This window comes from Dendropsophus ebraccatus, chromosome 3 (genome assembly GCF_027789765.1).
Source record: "Dendropsophus ebraccatus isolate aDenEbr1 chromosome 3, aDenEbr1.pat, whole genome shotgun sequence".
Taxonomy (NCBI): Eukaryota; Metazoa; Chordata; class Amphibia; order Anura; family Hylidae; genus Dendropsophus; species Dendropsophus ebraccatus.
Window position 1 is genome coordinate 16,487,358 of NC_091456.1, and position 18,917 is coordinate 16,506,274.

Consider the following 18,917-nt stretch of genomic DNA (forward strand, 5'->3'; position numbering starts at 1 on the left):
AAAAAAAATGGGTGCACACTGTGTTTTTACAGTCCATTCAAAAAAAAAAAAGCAGGTGAAAAACTGATGCAATTGTGTGCAATCCATTTGGATCTGTTTTTCTATTGACTTTCATTTAAAAAAAAAAAAAAAGGATGAAAGCGGGTGACTTTTTTCCCAGTTTTTTGTTGGCATACACAAAAACGCAGTCAACCAGGTTTTTGTGTACGCTAAATTTTATTTTATTTTTTAAAAGCGCATTCCGCTTTGATCCATTTTAAAATGGATACATTAAACAGGCTGAAGAAACGCGGTGCGGACCCAGCCTTATTCAAACGTTTCATAAATTTCTCCTTGTTTGCGGATTCGCAATTATGGCCAAATTTTATGGCCCATTGATTTCTATTGAGCTCACACTGTCCGTAGTTTTACGGACCTGCAATCCCTGCCGCAAAAAAAAAAAAAAGGATTTCTAGTGCGGACCATAATTTCGCTACGTATTAGCCAATGGAAGTGTATGGGATCTGCATTTTTGCAGATGTTATGAATGTAAAGTCCATAACATCCACAAAAAATACATGTCGCATTCATTTAAGACTATCTCCCTCCCATTTTTTTGCGAAAATATGAATTGCGGATGCACTACGGCCAAATTTTTGGCTAATTGCGTACAAAGATTGCGAAAATAATATATGGTCCTGAAAAATTACTTACTGTGTTAATGAGGCCTAAGGGCTGTATTAGACAGCCCAATGTGCGAAGTAAGTTAGCGCCTATTTGCTACATCAGCGGTCGCTTACAGAACCTACTATAAGGGCCAGTGCACACCGAGTAACCAAAGCGTAATTCCGCAGCGGACCTCTCCACCGCGGAATCCCGCCGTGCTCAGTGTGCTGCTGTAAGTGAATGAGAGGGCGCACGCTCGTCCGCTGCCACCGCTCTACACTCAAAGAAGTAACATGGTACATGGTACTACTCAGTGTGAACTGGCCCTAAGGCTTGATTGTTGTGCTGTATATAGAAAATAACAAAGTTTTACTTACCTCCGCGGTGCCCTCCTGCCTGTTCCTCACTGTCTTGAGCCTCCTCTGAAGTGTCTACACCCGTCTTTGACGTGACAGGCCACTCAGCCAATCATTGGCCATGGCTCTATTCTTTCTCGGTCAGTGATTGGCTAAACAGCCTATCACTTCAGAGGCGGGTGTAGACACTTCAGTGGCGGCTCCAGTCAGTAAGAAACAGGTAGGAGGGCAACAGGGAGTGTGGAGAGGTAAGTATGCATCTTTATTACATTCTATATACTTTATTCTTAGCACATTTAGTGATGCATGGTTGGCGGACAATAATTTTTAACATGCTGAAAGACAACAAACAGCCGACGATCGCCTCCTCGTCTTAACGTTGTCTTTATTGCACTGCGCAGTATCTGCCTGATTCTGCCTGATTGGGCAGATAATGGTCCTGTGTAATAGGGCCCTAAGGCTAGATGCACACTCGTATTCTTACAGGTGGACTTTTATGTCCAATAGATCCAATATAGATTAAACACCTTAGGTACATAAATGCCGGAGTCTTTCAATCCACTTTTTAAAACCATTTTTTTCCCCTTACTCATGAAAGTCAATGAAAAGTTAATTGAATTTTTGGTGCTTTATGTATCACTTGTCAGATCCATCATCCATTGCGTTTCAAGGGATTTTTAATGGGCTTAGACAAAAATCATTATAAACACAATAACCAGTTTACTTAAAAACTCAAACAATATTGATGTTGCAGATGGAAGCTGGTGGCTATATTCACAACCCACATATATATCAATGAAAGTAAATAAAGTAGTGGGAATATGCATTACAAAGGCACGCCACAGGTCAACAGCAGACAAAGCAGTATATGGAGATCATTCCTCCACCACTGTAGATTTATGTTTCAAAACATTCCATTTAGAAAAGCTTGTAACAGTATAATGATCTATAGTTACACGTTGTGCCAAACTCCTTAAATAAGTAAAGTGGTCACATGCCTCAAGACCCAAAGAAAAGCTTCCACCAAGAAGAGGGTTAAAGGATGAGGCACTCACCGAACTAATCTTCAATACAGCAGTTTATTTTAAAACAGGTAACAGGAATGCAGATGACTGAACGGGCGACAGACTGTTTCGCACGCACCTGCGTGCTTCCTCTCGGCTCTGCATGTGAATCAGTCTGTTCACTTGTCCACATCCCTGTTACCTATTTTGATTAAGTAAATAAACGGCTGTATTGAAGAAAGTTTGGTGAGTGCCTCATCCTTTAACCCCCTTCTTGGTGGATATTTACATTGGACTAGTTTTGGAAGACTGAGCACGACCGACGTGGGTCTAGTCTAGCACCAGTTCACACTACCCATAATATCTCTCAGCAGCAATACCGGGACAGCTGTTTCACTTTCAGGCTATGTAATTATGACCATAATTATCAAATTATCGAAATATTGCCGTATTTTTACCTTAGAAAAACTTTTGTCAACATTTCCCTAAACTTTGAAAATTCTGTTAAAATTGTTATCAGTAAATCCAGTTAAATTTCTGGACGCATAGGGTTCTAGCGGGCACGGATACCCTTAAGGATTTTTCCTCAAGGATTTCTGTGTTAGAAAATAGCTCTAGAAAATATAGACTGGACCTGGGGGAGGCTGTGGATGTTGTGTATCTGGACTTTTCAAAGGCATTTGATACTGTGCCGCATGAAAGGTTGGTCTACAAAATGAAGATGCTGGGACTCGGGGAAAACGTATGCCAATGGGTAAGTAACTGGTTGTGTGATAGAAAACAGAGGGTGGTCATTGATGGAACATATTCAGATTGGGTTTTAGTTACTAGTGGGGTACCACAGGGGTCAGTGTTGGGTCCACTTCTTTTTAATATTTTTATTAATGATCTTGTTGTGGGGCTACAGAGCAGAATCTCCATTTTTGTAGATGATACTAAACTGGGTAAAGTAATCAGTACAGAGGAGGATAATATCATATTACTGAGGGATTTGGAGAAGCTAGAGGCTTGGGCGGTGAAATGGCAAATGAAGTTGAATGTGGATAAATGTAAGGTTATGCACTTGGGCCGTAGAAATAATAAGTACAGTTATGTGCTAAATAATAAAACACTGGGTAAAACTACTTCCGAAAAGGACCTGGGGGTATTGGTGGACAGTAAACTCAACTTTAGTGATCAGTGCCAGGCAGCAGCTGCCAAGGCTAATATAATAATGGGATGCATCAAAAGAGGTATAGATGCTAAAGATGAGAACATAGTTTTGCCTCTTTATAAATCACTAGTCAGACCACATATGGAATACTGTGTACAGCACCGGGCACCGGTATATAAGAAGGACACAGCTGAACTGGAGCGGGTGCAGAGGAAGGCAACAAAGGTCATTAAGGGAATGGGTGGGTTACAGTACCAGGACAGGTTATCACGCTTGGGGTTATTTACGCTAGAAAAAAGACGTCTTAGGGGCGATCTGATCACAATGTACAAATATATGAATGGACAGTACTGAGATCTTTGTAGTGGTCTTTTTACTCCTACTGTAGGTCTGTAACCATGACAAGGGGGCATCCTCTACGTCTAGAGGAAAGAAGATTTCACCATCAGCATTGACGCGGGTTCTTTACTGTACGAGCAGTAAGACTGTGGAACTCTCTGCCACATGATGTTGCCATGGCCAATTCATTAAATAAGTTCAAGGGAGGCCTGGATGCTTTTTTTGAACAATATTACAAGTTATGGGCATTAGATTTCCGGTGATACGTTGATCCAGGGATTGTTCTGGTTGCCATTGGAGTCGGGGGGGAGTTTTCTGCCTCGTCTGTCGTCTGCCTCGTGGGGGTTTTTGCCTTCCCTGGATCAACACAGTAGGGTTTCCCTAGGTTGAACCTGATGGACTCTTGTCTTCTTTCAACCTTTTTTACTATGTTACTAGACATGTCCTATATTTGTCTGGAATTCTGGCACTAAACTTATTTAAGGGGAACTCCAGGTAGAGGTTAAAAAAATGAAACTTCTGCAGAAACATAAAGCATTACTTACCTTTTATTGCATTGCATTATCCCACCCACACAGCGCACTGTTACTACCTGTAACACCACACAGCACTCTGTATTCTCTATCTGTAACACCACACAGCACGCTGTATTCTCTATCTGTAAGACCACACAGCACGCTGTATTCTCTACCTGTAACACCACACAGCACGCTGTATTCTCTACCTGTAACACCACACAGCACGCTGTATTCTCTACCTGTAACACCACACAGCACGCTGTATTCTCTACCTGTAACACCACACAGCACACTGTATTCTCTACCTGTAACACCACACAGCACACTGTATTCTCTACCTGTAACACCACACAGCACGCTGTATTCTCTTCTTGTAACACCACACAGCACACTGTATTCTCTACCTGTAACACCACACAGCACGCAGTATTCTCTACCTGTAACACCACACAGCACACTGAATTCTCTACCTGTAACACCACACAGCACGCTGTATTCTCTACCTGTAACACCACACAGCACGCAGTATTCTCTACCTGTAACACCACACAGCACGCTGTATTCTCTACCTGTAACACCACACAGCACGCTGTATTCTCTACCTGTAACACCACACAGCGCTGTATTCTCTACCTGTAACACCACACAGCGCTGTATTCTCTACCTGTAACACCACACAGCACGCTGTATTCTCTACCTGTAACAACACACAGCACGCTGTATTCTCTACCTGTAACACCACACAGCACACTGTATTCTCTACCTGTAACACCACTCAGCACACTGTATTCTCTACCTGTAACAACACACAGCACGCTGTATTCTCTATCTGTAACACCACACAGCACGCTGTATTCTCTACCTGTAACACCACACAGCACGCTGTATTCTCTACCTGTAACACCACACAGCACTGTATTCTCTACCTGTAACACCACACAGCACGCTGTATTCTCTACCTGTAACACCACACAGCACTGTATTCTCTATCTGTAACACCACACAGCACGCTGTAGTCTCTATCTGTAACACCACACAGCACTGTATTCTCTACCTGTAACACCACACAGCATGCTGTAGTCTCTACCTGTAACACCACACAACACGCTGTATTCTCTACCTGTAACAATGATATTGAAACAAAGTAAAGAACTTTTTGAATTTTTTTTCTTTTTATTTCCACGCACATATTATGATCAAGCATCTGTTATCTTTGAAGTTGAGCCCCACAATAAGGCTCTGATCCTCTCTGCCGTTTAGCATCATTTACTTATGTTACTGCATCATTTTTGTAAATATGCTGCAGTACTGCAATGACACTCCAACATGTGTGAACACAGCCCTAATTTCACTGCACACTTCTGCACAATTAGAGAAATCAGTGCTGCACCTGCTTCTGACCGGTCAGAGATGGTGAATCACTCAGGGGATTGAGGGATCCAGCCAAGCCTCCTGTGACATCACACCCTGCCCCCTGTCTGCATCATCAGCCTGATCTCAGCAGACACATACAATGTGAGACAGAGGCATGGAAGATTTTTCTCCTAAGGGGGGGATAGCAGAAGGAGCAGGAGACAATGTGGATTTGCACAAATGTATTTTTCTTTACTTCCTGGATTTCTCACAGCTACCAGTGTGGCAGAACCGTACAGATATGGTAATACATTGTATAGACACATCTATTTAACTTTTAATGTACTAATAGAAAACAAGTTTTTCTTATCCGGGGTTCCCCTTTAAGAATCAATACAGCTCTATCTTGCTCACCTGTATTAGTTGTGTTGTTTGACAGGACTCAATATACAGTGTGAAAGTGGATGATGAGCTGCCGGCACCCTCCAGAATACCCTCCTGGGGCCGGTTAATAGATCAACAAGATGGAAGTAGACAAATGGATGGTTTCCAAAGGCGCTCGGATCCTTCAGGATTAAAAAAAAGTCCAACAGAAAGTGAACAGCAACTCTTTTCTAAGTAAAATGGACAAGGGACTTACTGGTGCCCTCTTTATCAGGTCCCCCAGAGCAAGAAGAGCGAAGAAGAAACCAGCTGGGAGTTGGGATTTTATTTTATTTTTTTTAACTCTTTCGTTTTTACGGCCGGGAAACACTGATGGTTTCCTTAAGTCGCCTGAAAGGCTTCCTGATCAGTGTTTCCTGACTGTCAAAACAGCCACAGACATGTGAAGGGGGCCTGAAAGAGAATAGAACCCCCCAGGCTATGTGTACACATTCAACCACTTTTATTGCTAAAATAGAAAAAAAGGGAAGGAACTTTTGCAGTTAATCTCAATTAAAAATCCCCTACTGTTCTGTGTATAGAGATTCTATGCAGACATATGGCTACTGAGTGCAAACAAACCGGGCATGCATAAAAAAATAACACATGGCAAAGAATTGCTGACAAATGTCTGGTCATTAAGGACAATATCCCTCTGGTTATTAAAGTCCGGGCTTGGACATTTTTTTTTCAAAAGAGATGAGGAAAACCATTGATCCTTGTACTACATAACCTGTTTATTTGGAAAAATTAATAAAACTTTTTGGAAAACAAAAGAGCGAGGGAGGAGGTGGCTAAACATAACAACATGTGCCTTTCTCCCCGGTTACAGAGCGGGGGTCCTCCCATCCAGTTTGCGCTCCCCCGGCCACTTACTGGGGACCTGGGTTGTGATGTTTCAATTCAGACCCACTCAGCCAGTCAGCGACCGAGGCGGGGGTCTCACCTCCACTGCTGACTGGGCCTGACACGTCATGACCAACGTCCCCACTCAGACCAGGATGTGGCCGGTGGAGCGGGAATCGGAGCGGAGAACAGCAGACCCCAGCGATGGAGCCAGGGAGGTAGATGCATGCTTTGTTCACTCACCTCCTTCGTACAGAATCCGTACTTCTTTAAGAGGATAAAGACGTACTCTACTTAAAAATCCTAAGTCGTCCAGTACTTATCAGCTACTGTATGTCCTGCAGGAAGTGGTGTATTTTTTAAATTCTGACACAGTGCTCTCTGCTTCCCCCTCTGGCCACGTCAGGAACCGTCCATAGCAGGAGAGGTTTTCTATGGGGATTTGTTACTGGACAGTTCCTGACACAGACAGAGGTGGCAGCAGAGAGCACTGTGTCAGACTAGAGAGAATACACCACTTCCTGCAGGACATACAGCAGCTGATAAATACTGGAAGACTTTTGAATGGAAGTAAATTACAAATCTATATAACTTTCTTAAACCAATTTGAACTAAAAATATTTTAGCCGGAGTTCTCCTTTTAAATATGGTGACTTGGAATTTACATTCTGTTCTGTGTAGCCGACAATGAGAAACTGGTGTGAAATAAAAATCCTGTGTATCATTGTTCAGGCTGGTGCCACGTCCCCATGGTTGTTATAGCAGGACACATATTCAGTATGAAGAGCTGTTCACATTGCTCAACATTTTCCATCCTTGACAAAGAGCTACTTAGTGATGAGTTTATCTTATCACAGCATAGAGATCAATTTCCATTTGTGTCCTGGATACAAAGGAATGTTCATGTATACAAATAACTCTTATTATAATAAGTAAGGGATGTCATGACGGATGACCTACCCGCACCTGACTATAGGGAACACGCACATCCATGGTTTCCAGGCCGCTTGCTGGCTTCTAGAAAGCAGGTGTCTATGACAGGTGTGAATGTGTCTATTTTTATTAATGGGGCGAAAAGATGTTACTGACTAGATTGCACAGATTGTCATTAGTCTATGTAATGGTAGTGAATAAGCGGTGTAGAGCGAGGCTGGCTGGCTGCAGTAGTTCTTTACATGTGTCACATGGGAGGTTGAAACCCAGGGGCCGTCCACAACTCTGGGCACAATGGGGCCAAGCACAAGTACCAGGTTTACTCAAGCAACTTATGTACTGAATGAACATTGAAAATATGTCTGTTCGGCTTTCAACTCCCAAGATCTGGAGGAACTGGATTCTGCCCTATAGCTGCCAGGAAAACTTGGATACAGCCTATGGCGAGAATAGAATCCATACAACCATGGTTTAACAAACAAATCTGCTATGTCTGCTGGCAGTGGTGTAGCTACCATAGAGGCAGGGTAGGCAGTTGCTATTGGACCCTTGCAGGAGGGGGGCCCAGGGGAGAATGTAAGAGCGCGTGTCCTTCTGCTTAACCCCTTATGTACTGTGGTGTGTAAGTGACCCAGTATTTACTTACATGCTGCAACACAAAAAAAGGTTTAACAAGCAGAGGACAAAGAGATCTCCTCTGATAACCTATAACCTACAAGTGCCATCAAGTAGGAAAATGTGCAGAGCTCCCTGCAGAGGTCAGGGGTTATCAGTGCACAGGCAGTAAAGCAGATATATCATTGTTTTCTGAACATTGGATCACTTACACACTGCAGTACATAAGAGGTTAAGCAGAGGGTAGTCTGCTCCTGCACCTATGTATTTAACCATAAGGGTTCCTAATGGGCCCTTATAGGTAAAAACAGTGGACTGTCATAGCAAGCAGCCATTGGCTCTCTGCTCTGCCAGTCACTCTTGTGGCTACAGCCAGGATTCCGCCTCTGGCCACAAGAGATTGCTTTTTTTTGTCTCTCTCTCTCTTTCTCTCTCTCTCTCTATATGCGCAGTGCAAAAATTTTTTTTGCTATGGGGCCCCGTGAATCCTAGCTACGCCTCTGGAATTAATGTTTCCTGTATTATATAACGTCTCCAACATTTTTCAGGATGGACTGGATTTCCCAGGCTATTCTTCTTTCCTGTACTTCATACAGCAGCACATACATAGGAGGAGACTTCTTCCCAACATTAGGCAAGATACAGAAAAAAAAATGGTCGCGCGCATCTCCACCCTTGCCATAGACACCATTCTATGGTTGGGCAGATTCCACCATCTGTCCAGAGAACTAACAGGTTTATTCTTTGGACAGACTGCGGAATCCATAGAATGGAGTCTATGGCAGGGGCGGAGATGCGCGCGGCCGTGAGCGGTGACGAGCGACGGAATCGGCCAGACCTTTTCTGCGTGGATTTCTCAATCTGAACATACCCTTAGGGTAGAAATGCCAGAAATGAAAGGAGAACCACTAAAGGAGAAGTCCAACCGGTAAAGTTGGTTGTAGATATTTATGCCTCACAATGTCACTTGGCAGATACTCTAAGCTGCAAAGATAGCTAAGACTCTCTGGTGGCCAAATGTCACTACTTAGGTCACAGAGAGATGCAGGAGAAACACTGACAGTGTACCCTAAGCTTAGCCCCGCCCACTGTCCCAGCCTACTTGCCGCTATCTGCCCTAAAATGGCAGCGGGCAACTGGGAGGCGGTCCCTGGCCAGGATACGTGAAACAAAAGACAAGAGGACGCACCGAGGACTGCGCCAAAGATCCAACATGTGCATTCACAACACCAAACTTGTAGCTTACTTATCTGTTTGGCTGAGATAATGGCCATTAGGAGGAAGAGTAGGTGCACCTACAGAAGAGGCTTTAAAGGGGAACTATCAGCAGGCTGGAAGAATTTAACCTGCTAATATCTCCTTAATGCCCACAGGGCATTTTGGTGCACTGAAGACAAGACTTTTGCCCCTATTGCACGAATCTGCCCCTGGCCGTCCCGCTCCAATGACATGCCCCTCCACGGAGCATGCTCATAAATGTGTCCCATACAAAGAATAGGATTTGGATATGCTTATTGTGTCTATGTCCATGAGACTTGCTGTAAATCATGTCACTAAATGTTGTTAAAAACAGCTCAGGCAATATGGCAACCACCATAATAACATGCAAAGTTAGGTAATACATTCCCTGAAAGAGCTTACAAATTTGTAGTAAGCAATTTTAGTCAAATAGACTGAGCTTACTGACGTGTCAAAGTTCCGGGTTACCTGGACTAGTAGAAACAGGACCTATCACTGGTGGGAATATTTTGAACCTATGTTAATTTAGGAAAATCATTATTATGTGTAATATGTCTACTTTCTCCCATATCCAATTTATTGTGTCTTAATGATAATGACACATGTTCTCAAATCCCTGGTGCGTAAACTCTAACTTCCACATTAAATTTAATTTGCCCTTTTCTAAAGCCATCCTTCCGATTTATTCAAATTTTTTTGCAATATATTATAATCCTCCATTGAATCAATTATCCACAGTTTCATCAAATTTCAGCAAATATGAAAATTCAACAGACAATTTAATGACAACCCTTTGATTTTTGTCCTTGAAGGGAAAATCCACTTTTAAATCGAATCTCACAATGCAAACATAAAAAGTTGAGTAAGGCCTCATCCACACGTATAGTAGTTTTTCAGGACCGTATATTATGTCCACAATCGTCATTTTTGGTCATCGTTAAATTATGGGGATCCGCATTATTTGTGTATGTTACGGACGTTTCTTCCACAAAAATGATAGTTTACCAAAATCTGTGGGAGACGATGTGCCGCAATTATGGCCCATACTTGGACATGTCCAATTTTGTGCGACAGACAGTGTGAATAGCCCAATAGATATCAGTATGACTTAAATTTGTCCGTAATTGCAGATCCTGGCCTGAGATTTGAGGGGTCAGCTTGTCTCCTCCTATTTCTGCCTCTACCTATTCCACCTATTTTAAAGTGTCTCTGCGGTCCCTCCTTACCTGAGCGTTGCTGGATTCTCGTGTTTCTGAGCAAAGACACATTTTGCTGATTGCGCTCATTGACCTGTTCTCCGGTGCCTTTTTTCAGCACTGTCTGGTTCTTGGGAACAGCAGCTACCTACACTGGGACCAGTGTAGTGGACCAGCTACCTACACTTGCTATTAACTCTTCTCCCTCTTTAAAGGGAATGTGTGACCTAGATTTTCTTTTGCTGATTAGAGTTAGATGCTTAAAACTTTTTTATTATTCTAATCTGTTTCTATAATCTGACTGTAAATTATTTCACTTTTTGTACATAGTTATGGAGGCTGCCATCTTGCCTGAGATGTTTTTAACAGCATTTAGTTACATGCTTTACAGCAAGCCTTACGGACATAGACGACAATTGACAGTACCTGTCCCCTTCAGATGAATGTGAAACATTACTGGGCGCTCTGTGACCTTTGAAGAGGCCATTCCACAATGAGCTGCTATTGTCTTATACTGTCGCTATCTACTGGCGTCATATGTTGCTGCAATGCTGTTCAGATCACTTTACAGCAGCCTACTCTTGTCACCTCTAGACAGAACGTGTTCTGTTAATGTTATTGTTTAAAATAAAAAACATTAAACAATAAATTATTTTTATTTATTGTTTAAATAATGCTTTTATTTTAAACATATTTTTCAAGAATTTTTGGTGACGCTTTTCTAATTTTCTTTTTTATTGTCTAAAAAACATTGTATTATATCCTTTCAGAGAAATATGCTTCTTCCTCCTCTTTTCAGCACCACACCACCACAGTCACTAAACTTGCCAATACAAGTCTGTGGAAAGGTAAGAAGGGAGATGAACTGAGAGGGACAGAAGCTATAGAGACTGAGAAAGACTACACAAGACCTTACTATGACCCCGGGGCTTGATTCACAGCTTACCCTACTCAGTGCTGTTCTATAATATCCTTCATCCTGCTGATACCTAGGATGTACCTAGAAACATGGAAGTGCAGGATCTCCTCTTCGGTGTGGATGAGATGGGAGACATCATGGAGGCTAGGCTTTACTTACCAGCTCAGGGGGAACTGCAAATAAGACATTAAAGGGGAACTATTAGCAGGTTAGACTAATCTAACCTGCTTATAGCCCCCTTATGGTCACAGGGTGCAGAAGAGGAAGGTATGGCTCTTACCTTCCTCTTCGACACCGTTCCCGTGCTGTTAGTAGTTGAAACCATGGCCCAGAGCACCGTTAAGAGCACTGCCTCGCCTCAATTGACCCAATTATCATTACATAGAGTGGGCCGGCTCAGCGTGATGGGGGCGGGGCAGTGCTCTTAACAGTGCTCCCAGCTATGGTTTCAACTACTAACTGCATGGGAATGGTGCAGAGGAGGAAGGTAAGAGACGTACCTACCTCCTCGGCACCCCGTTAACATTAGGGGGCTATCAGCAGGTTAGATTAGTTTAACCTGCTGATAGTTCCTCTTTAAGCTTGTTGTGCAAAAACCTGGTGAAAAATGTCCTACATGGGTAATATAAATGCCAGAAACAGTGCTGCTCCTAAAGTACACACATAGCTGTTTATCCTAAAAGGCAGCTGAAATGACCGGTATTAGGTTTGTTGGTGGGAAAGTAAATTATAAAGCGGATCTGCGCTTATTTTTGTTTTGGAAAGGTGACATTTTATTTTCATACTAAGCACAATAGGTTAACTTTTTCTTTCCCTCAGCCATTCCACCTAGACGATTTCTGGGAAAGCCCAACACTTTCAATTTTATTTCTTTTGCTAAATTTATTTACTTTATCAAAATTGGATTATATTTACTTTCTTTCACAATAAATCTTTCTATAGTTTTGTGGCAGGACATTTGCATTCTCTCGGCGGAATCAAATTTATCTTCCAACAATATTTCCTGGCTTAAAGTCAAAACAAAGCTAAACACGTTCTAGTAACCCTAGAATTTTTCCCCCCGTAGAGACGTGTTTTTTTTTCTCTTGGAAATGGCCAGTTAATTTTTTCTTAGAAAGGCATGCACTGCTTATGTTTGTGAGCTCTCTCTCTATGGGATCAGGTAGCCATATTTTGTGACTTTTTCTTTAACCCTTTGAGGACCAAGGCCAAAATGACCCAGAGGACCGCGCCAATTTTCATTTTTGCATTTTCGTTTTTCCCTCCTCCCCTTCTAAGAGCTCTAGCACATATTTTTTTTTTTATCTACAGGGCCATGTAAGGGCTTGTTTTTTTCTGGGAATAGGTGTACTTTGTAATGGCGTCTTTCATTCTACCATAACATGTATGACAGAACCCCCAAAATATTATTTATGAAAATATAAATTGGTGAAATTGGAAAAAACTATGCAATATGGTAACTTTTGGGGGGTCCTTGTGTCTACGTAATGCACTATACGGTAAAAGCGACCCAATATCATTATCCTATAGGTCAGTCTGAACACAACCATATGCAGGTTTACAGATTTTCTGATGATTTTTTTTTTTATTGAAATCCTTTTTTTTGTAATTCGTTATTAATAAAATGGTCCTTTTTGTGACCTCTTATAACGGTTTTAGTTTTTTTTTTTTACCAATGAGGCTGTATAGGGTGTAATTTTTTGCGCCATGATCTCTTCTTTTTAGGAATACCATATTCATGTCACTCAGATGTTTTGATAATTTTTATGATTTTTTTAAAATATATAATGTAACAAAAAAACGGTAATCCGGGCGGTTTTTCCCGTTTACGCCGTTCGCAATGACGATTGTTATATTTTAATAGATCGGACAATTATGCACGCTACAGTAGATTATTTATTTAATTATTTTTATATGTTTTATTTATCAAATAGGAAAGGGGGGGGGGTGATTTGAACTTTTATTGGGGGAGGGGCTTTGGGGTATTGTAAAAAACATTTTTACTTTTTTTTTCACCACATTTTAAGTCCCCCTGGGGGACTTTTACATGCAATACTTAGACTGTATTCACTGATCGCTGCTTTGCCATAGGCATAGCATTGATCAGTGTAATAGGCATTCTGCTGATTGAGCCTGCCTGTGGCAGACTCAATCAGCAGAGCGCGGATCGGACAGCACAGAGGGAGGTAAGAGACCTCCAGCGGTCCGTTAAAGTGATCGGGAAGTGTAACTGCGGTTGTCCTGATCGGTAAGTGACAGGAGAGAACCCGGAGAGGCGTTTAAGGGGCGCAGTCTGTCATTAACGGTAAGGGCCCGGCTACTGACTGCAGCTGGCCCCTACCTGCTATGAAGTGCGCTCCGCTCCAGAGAGCGCTTCATAGCTCCCTAGAGACCCAGGACTTAAATGTATGTCTAGGGTCGTCTGGTGACAGACTTTCATGAAGTACATTTACGTCCAGGGTCGTATAGTGGTTAAACTATGTCAAGGACCTTCTGTTTCAAAAAGAGTGCATGTCTATTTTTAATGACATCCACAATTTTAAACACAGGTTAAAGGGGAACTATCAGCAGATTCGACAAATCTAACTTGCTGATGTCTCTTACCTTCCTCTTTTGCACCATTCCTGTGCTGTTAGCAGTGTAATCCTCAGTCCGGAGCACAGTTAGGAGCACTGCCCTGCCCTCATGGCCTGAGTTTAAGCGATGGGGGCGGGGCATTGCTCCTAACGGTGCTCCAGACCAAGGATTACACTGCTAATAGCACAGGAATGGCATCAAGGAGGAAGGTAGAAGGGCATACCTTCGTTTAATCTGCTCATAGTGTGTAATTTTAGCTTTTTTTTTTTATATTTTCTCATTCTTACAAAGAACACAGGATAATAAGCACCCAATATTTTGTGGTCATAGGCTATGTTCCTACAGCAAAAGGCAGGTGTCTATTGATAAAGACGCAAACAATGATTATTTATGTCCATCATTCTTAATAGACTGACCTCTTTTTGTGATATCTGAAACGGAAACTGCTGAAACTGCTGTTTGGGCATATGGCAGGGCTCAGAAGGGAAGAAGTATAATAGTGCATATTTAGCACAGATTTTCTGGAACCATTTTTTGGACACCATATGCACTTGCAGTGTCCCTATTCTACCAGTTCAGTGGAAATCTCCCTGAAGAGATTGCATTTTGAAAATCTAGCACCCCTGCAAAGAGCCATGCTGTCACCTTTAGCAGCAATCTCCTGCCACTGAGGGGGCATCCATGCAGAAGTCCCTGTCCTCAGGCTCCACAGGTACTGATCTCATAATTCTGTCTTTAATCTTGGCCCACCAACAAGGCTGCATATTGGGAGGAGGAGGGGAGCTACAGGAGCAGAAGAGAACGAGGAACAGTGCCATCCATGTCATCCTCACTCTGTTCTGCGTATTTAGCCCCATTTAGCAGACTGACTGCGGCACCTATAGGGTCAAACTGCAATGGTACCAGCACTGGTCTTGGCAGCTGTGAAGGGAGTTTGCAGCTTTAATTGATAGCTGGTTCCCTCCAGTGATTCTGTGCTCTCTGCTTCTGAGCCCATGGAATTGCCATGATATTCCTGTAAGGCATGGCGCTCTTAAAGGAGAAGTCCAGTAAAATCAATAATTGCAGTTTAGCCTGGGGTTGGGGGAACATAATAATAAAGAGCCTATGCTTATTGGTTTCCGTGCCCTCTGAGCGCTGCATAACCAGGGTATGAGACCCTGCTGGATGTCATCTTCTCTTCTTCTCTTAGTACATGACAATTAGGGGGAAAAGGGTGGGAGGTAGCCCGCCCCTGACACTGACTGGCTGAGTGGGGGGATCTTTCAGCCAAGTCATTAAATATCAGGGTTGTCAGGTGGAGAATCCCTGAAGGGGTCTGGAAGGTGGCACTGCGAGGGCACGGGGACTGGTAAGCATACATTCTTTAGGCTGGGTTCACACTACGTATATTTCAGTGAGTATTGTGGTCCTCATATTGCAACCAAAACCAATATGAGTGGATTAAAAACACAGAAAGGCTCTGTTCACACAATGTTGAAATTGAGTGGATGGCCGCCATTTAATGGCAAATATTTGCTGTTATTTTAAAACAACTGCTGTTATATTGAAATAATGGCCGTTATTTACTGTTAAATGGCGGCCATCCACTCAATTTCACCATTGTGTGAACAGATCCTTTCTGTGTTTTCAATCCACTCCTGGTTTTGGTTGCAATATGAGGACCTGACATGAGGACCAAATACTGCCTGAAATATACGTAGTGTGAACCCAGCCTATATATGCTACCCCCATCCTCGTCCAAAACTGAATATTTTTTATTTCACCAGACTTCTCTTTTAACTCGCTGCTCACCATGATATACAGGTATGTCATGGTTTGCAAAGAGGTTAAAGAGACTCTGTCAGTAGGTTTGTGCCATTTTGTCTAAGGGTAACATAAACTAGTGACAGAGAAGCTGAACAGAATGATTTAACACTTATATTGTTCTGAGAAGCAGAAAACTCCGCCCACCAGTTGCTGATTGGCAGTTATTTGTCCAGGCTGTGTATAGGCACTCAACTGTCAGTCAGCAGCTGGAGGGCGGGGGGGGGGGGGGAGGGGTGTGGCAAGAATCCTATTCTCCTGCATATTAGGAGAACGGCTAGACAGAATGATGTCAGTAATACACCAACAGCATTTCTGTCTCTAGTTTATGCTGCCTTCATTTAAGGCGGCATAAACCTAGTCACAGATTCCCTTTTAAAGTTATGTTTTTTTTTCTAATTAAATCAGATGACAATTATTTGACATTTTCAGTATAATTTTTAATAAGAAGAGGTCAGAATCAAAAGTTACAGTCAAATAGCAATAGATTCACAGATTGTCATTCCAGTAATATGATTCTCTCCTTCACAAGTACAATGTCAATCACATTATAAAATATGTACAGTGAGTAGATAGAAAACCTTTGAAACCAATTATAATTTAGAAACTTACTCTTATGGAGTTCCTATAAAAGCATATCTCAAAAATGCCTCTTATGGTTAGTAGAATGCAACATTGTGTTTTACTATAATAGTCTACCTTGAACTAGTTATTTTATACAAAAGAGAAGAGACAAATGCTGCATAAAAGAGAAGCTAAAATCAAATCAAGCAGCATAAAGATCTTTTAAAGGAATTTATTTATAAATGAGAGAATGTCCCTAAAAAGGGCAAATGACAAAAATTCTAGAATGTCTCAAAACATGATGAAAATAGAAAAAAAAATTGAAAGACTAGGACTGTTTACCAGAAGATCCATAAGATCAAATAGAAATATCAGCCTAGAATGTATACACCAAAACAAATATCAGTGGGCAAATTAAGACAGATGAAACAAAGATCAGAGAAGGAGAGGTGTAAGGAATATTCAGATACCTACTACAGCAAAGACATCAATAACCGAGACATTTTTTTTCATGTTAGCTCCAAAATGGAATCTTGTACATGGAAAAATGTAATGTGTATGGGCACGTTAGACTTTTGTTACACTACCATCAAAAATGTAATGTGTAGAGTAATGAAATGTAGGGCACATTGGAATATTGACCTGATTGTTCATTCCATCTCTTTTTGTGAGCCAGAGTGTAAGGGTCCTATTAGACGGACCGAAGAGGGTCCGATTGATAATGTAAACGAGCACTCATGTGCTAGATTGGCGCTTGTTTAGTGAGCCGGCTTAATTATCATTTAGCAAGGACAGCACGGACATCGTTAGCAATGTCTGTGCAGACCTTTTTCTAAACTGTTCTTACATTACCTCTCCACGCTCCTGGTCTTCTTCCGACCTCTGCTTGCTTCCCGGCACTGCGCACTGCAGCTTCTCTGAGCTGATAGGTTGTTCAGCCAATCTCTGGCCATGGCGGTCCCTGCCAGTGATTGGCTGAGCGGCCTGTCAGGTCAGGACTGGGATGCAAGCAGAGGGCAGAGGAAGACCGGGAGCATGGAGAGGTAATGCATTAACAGTTTGTCCAATCGTTAGCCGTCCTCTTCTCCCTTTGCAATACAAGACTTGGCCATTGGAGGGGGCATGCGTTCACCCTGTCCAGATTTAAAGGGGCGGTGTCTGTAACCATTTAAGGAGGCTTCCAGCGCAGTTCCGCTGTGTGAGGTTTAAGGTCCTTTAGTCCTAAGAAAGTGATCCTGTGCTTTGCATTGCAAAGCATTCCGGCTATCCCGAACCTGTTTATATCCTGCCGGGTGTTGGGTACTCTCTATCCTGGTTCCTGTTGTGGTGTTTCTGTGTCCCTGTGGCCTTGCTGTTCTGTTCCTGCTGTCTTGTCCTGCACTCCTGGTTGGTTCCCACATCCCATATTTCCGAGTGTTTCCATCGTGAAGTGTGAACCTGACCAAACCTGTGACTGTATCAGCACTGAGTGAGCTTCACCATGTGACCTGCTTCTCTGTCTTTGTCTGTGGCATCTGTCTCCTGCATCTGCTGTGTCCCTTGTCTTCGTGCTTGCCTGTACTGTTGTCAGTTTGGCAACTCAGATGGCTATCACCCTCTGCCATATGTTCTACCTAAACCAGCTGTCTTGTGTCCCTTCTTTTTTCAAGACGTGTCGGCCTGGCATATCTTCCAGGAAAGTCTATCTCCACCATCTGGAGTATCTTGTGAAGAACGGAGGATACACTTAAACAATGCCTTTAGGGATAGATGGGCATGTGACAGCTGGCCTGCGTTTGTGGATCCCGACAGAGACTTCATATTTTTTTATTCATCTTGCTGATAAGTGATGCCACAATCTGTTGATTTAAAGAAGGTGTTCCAGCCACCAGAAGATGGCTATAGCCTTCTGCTCATTGGCACTAAAACTTCTCCCCCCCCTGCAAGATGTGGGGAGGGGACGAGGCTAAGTCACGATAATCATGTGTGAGGGAAATACGCCCACACTTGATGTCCAATAGGTGCACAGTGTCTCCGCAACATCAGAAACACTGTGCAGATATTTGATAATTGTGACTTAGCTCCACCCCACCCCACCTATCAGAAGGTTTACTTTCAAGACATGGGATCTAAGAAAAAGAGTGCTAAAAAGCAGTAGGCTTCAGCAGTCTTCTCCTTTCCGGACAACTCCTTTAATATTCTCTATACGAGAATGCTATTATATTCTAAGGTATGACTTCATACCACACAGTGGAAAAGGTGTTTTTCAAAAAAGGTTTCTCACTGTAAGGCTCTCTGGGAATGGGGCACCTCGACCCCCACTTTTGAGATTGATGAGGATCCCAATCAAATAGACATTCAGTAGACATTCCCTCTGTATTCTAGGGCCTATTTGGCTGGTGAGTTTGTCATAACAAGAGTCCCTTGTATTATATATCCTCTTGTTTTGAGG

The 18,917-nt window shown here is 42.5% G+C and overlaps 1 protein-coding gene across 5 annotated transcripts in view; it reads left to right on the top strand.

Moving 5' to 3' along the window:
- The window catches only part of ADGRD1 (adhesion G protein-coupled receptor D1), a 482,082-nt gene that overhangs the window by 21,299 nt on the left and 441,866 nt on the right, over nucleotides 1–18,917 (top strand). The gene's annotated exons all lie outside the window — the stretch shown is intronic.